This window comes from Arvicanthis niloticus, chromosome X (genome assembly GCF_011762505.2).
Source record: "Arvicanthis niloticus isolate mArvNil1 chromosome X, mArvNil1.pat.X, whole genome shotgun sequence".
NCBI lineage: Eukaryota > Metazoa > Chordata > Mammalia > Rodentia > Muridae > Arvicanthis > Arvicanthis niloticus.
In genome coordinates this window covers 6935397-6938554 of record NC_047679.1, presented here as the reverse complement: position 1 = coordinate 6938554, position 3158 = coordinate 6935397, and the positions used below count along the sequence as shown (strand labels likewise).

Sequence of the window (3158 nt, the reverse complement as noted above, 5' to 3'; positions counted from 1 at the left end):
GGTTCTTATGTGGATGAACTTCCCTTCCCCACTGCTGGCATTTTCAGATCATGGGCAAACCTCCAACGGAAATGGCTTACCTTCTAGCTGTCTCCAAGGACATGCTAGTTTTACTCTTGGCCTATTTTTCTGTTCTCTTTCCTCCCTGTTACGGATTTAGGGGGCTAAGGTAAATCCCCAGATAAGGGGTCTTGGAGGACACTTGCCATAACGTGGATCTGAAATGGATCCGCCTGGGTCTGAAATGGTTCAGTTCCACTTCTCCTGCTCAGTGAGCTCAAACAGCACAAGACTTCCTTGCTGTGATAAGATACCATAACCAAGAATGAGTTCAGTAGCACATGACTTTAGCCTAGCATGTGAGAGGCATTGACAGGCTAATCTCTGGGAGTTCAAGGTCTACACAGTTTTAGGACAGCCACAATCCAACCCACCCCACCCTCACAAGAAAGGAGAAGAAGGAAGGAAGGAGGAGGAGAAGAAAGGGAAGAAGAAGGAAAGAAAGGAAGGCAGGCAGGAAGAATTTGGGATTTCTGATTTCAGGGGGTTCAGGATTCAGGAGTTCATGCTGACGGAGGAGGACCACCAGGCGAGAGTCACATCTTTAAACACAAGCAGGAGGCAGAGACCACACACACTAGGGACCACTGGAGTCTTTTGGACCACAAAGTCTGCCCCAGTGACACACCTCTTCCAATGAGGTCACACCCCCAATCCTTCCCAAACGGGGGTGGGGGGGCGGGGGGGGGCGGGGAAGACCACGCATTCAAACATATGAACCTATGGAGAGTGTTCTCATTCCCACCACCAGGTCAATTCACCAAATTAATTTACATGACACACGGCAGAAGGCCTGTCCAGGAAGGCCTATCCAGCAACCTTCGCTGACATGGCAGTGTTCATCTCCAACTGCTAGGAGGCTGGGAAACACAAAGCCGCAGGAATGGTGGTGGGGAAGGCAGAGAGGAGAGCATCGCGACATGCAGGCATGTCTGTTGCTGCCTCAGTGGTAGAGCGCTTACCTAACATGCTGGAGTCCTGGGTTCTATTAACACATACACATACACACACAGAAGTCATTTGGTCTTCCAGGATCCTTTACTTGGAGTGGGAGGACTCTTAATAGGAAAAGGTGGGCATTGTGGCCTATAAAAGGAACGTGCCCTTGGTTTTAGGTTGATGTTCTGGCACTCGGGCTCCATAGCAAAATGAAAACCAAACCACACACTCCCAAAACCCCAAATTCATCAAAATAGATATTTAAAACTTATCTCATTTGAAACAGTGCTGTTTTTTTTTTTTTTTTTTAAATCCGTGATGTGTTTATTGGGATAATTCCCCACTCGTCTTGAGCCAAGGTGCTTTGAGTGCTGTGTCCTGCAGGAGCAGTTAGCCTTGCTTTTCCTTCTGTAGGCTGACGGCAGTGCAGCAGCCAACACAAGACACTGCCCTTTGTTTATGGCTAAAGACTGGGCTGATTTTATGACATCCTGGGCACATCACATGCACTAATAGGAGTTGGAGTTCTGTATCAGGCCCCACTTCTGTTTCCTTTTCTCTTCTGGAGAGGGATAAAGGAAATACTTTGCATATCCTCATAGGTCTAAAAGGAAGTAATGTATTCTCTAATAAAATTAGTTTGTAAAAAATCCAAGCAGGGGGCCGAAGAAGGCTCAGCCATTAAGAGTACATAACTGCTCTTGCAGGAGATACAGGATCTATTCCCAGCACCAAAATGGCAGTTTGCAGCTGCCTGTAACTCCAGTTCCAGGGGATCTGGTTCTCTCTTCTAACCTCTGCCTGCTCCTGCGCACACTTGCTTACACGGTGTCCACACGTATCTGTATAAAAGAAAAGAATAGATCGATTGCTTGTCTAGTAAAGCTCTGGGTTCAGTCCCCAGTATCCAAATCAAAACAAAACAGGCCGAGTTGTGCCACGTGGCACATGCTTTTAATCCAGGCACTGGAGGACCTAAGGCAGGAGGCTAGCCATGACTTTGAGACCAACCTGAGCTATGTGGTGAGCACTCAGCCAAAGAGTTTTTCAGGAACAACCGGTATGGACCACAGTCTTTGAGGATGACTCATCTGTGGGAGAGAGAAAAAACATGAGACATCACGGAAATCTAGAAAGGCCTAAGGGGGCTTAGTGTGCTCAGGGTTTAGTAGGGTGTTCAGTAGGATACAAAGAGACCCTGGATGAAATAGTGCACACTTTTAATCTAGAATTCAAGAGGTAGAAGCAGGACCATCAGAAGTTCATAAGATGTTTTACTACTGACCAGGCCTGAGCTATATAAAACCCTGTCTCAAGAAACCAAAACAATTGGGAGGCAGAGGCAGGCAGATTTCTGAGTTCTAGGCCAGCCTGGTCTACAGAGTGAGTTCCAGGACAGCCAGGGCTAAACCCTGTCTCGAAAAACCAAAAAAAAAAAAAAAAGAAAAAGAAAAAAGAAAAGAAAAGAAAAGAAAGAAAGAAAGAAAGAAAGAAACCAAAACAAAGCCAGGCGGTGGTGGCACACACCTTTAATCCCAGCACTTGGGAGGCAGAGGCAGGTGGATTTCTGAGTTTGAAGCCAGCCTGGTCTACAGAGTGAGTTCCAAGACAGCCTGGGCTACAGAGACCCTGTCTCTAAACAAAACAAAACAAAACAAAACAAAAAGCAAACAAAAGAAACCAAAACAACAAAAAGCCCACAAACAAATGTCAAAGGCCAGGCAGGGTGGGGCACACCTTTAGTCCCAGCACTTGGGAGGGGGGAGGCAGAGGCAGGCAGATCTACAAAGCAAATCCAGGACAGCCAGCCAGGCCTATTACACAGAGAAACCCCCGTCTCAATAATCAATAACAACAACAACAAAACTAACCAACCAAAACAAAACAGAACTCAACAAATAAAACAAAATATGAAACAAAACAAAACAGAAAAGCCAAAGCAAACCAAACATCAGAAAGGCCTAGGAAATGTTGACAGGTGAGACAGACTCAGGTCCAACCTCAGCAAGCACACTGCCACTTAGATGTCAGCTTCAGGAAGGACCTATATTTGGGTGGAGACACTCATGATTGGAGAGAGCTGAGTGACAAGGCCAGGCCAGCTCACCAGGCCACAGGAGAGGAAAAGGCCCCAATTAACCACTGTGTAGGGAGGGCGG

At 46.7% G+C, this 3158-nt stretch overlaps 1 long non-coding RNA gene across 1 annotated transcript; it reads right to left on the bottom strand.

Moving 5' to 3' along the window:
- Window positions 1-1287: 1287 nt before the first annotated feature.
- On the bottom strand, window positions 1288-3158 carry LOC143435504 (uncharacterized). Its single transcript, XR_013105868.1, has 3 exons — window positions 3000-3158; window positions 2011-2090; window positions 1288-1841 (listed from the first exon to the last, which is right to left on the bottom strand). It is a non-coding gene; the product is annotated as an uncharacterized LOC143435504 (long non-coding RNA).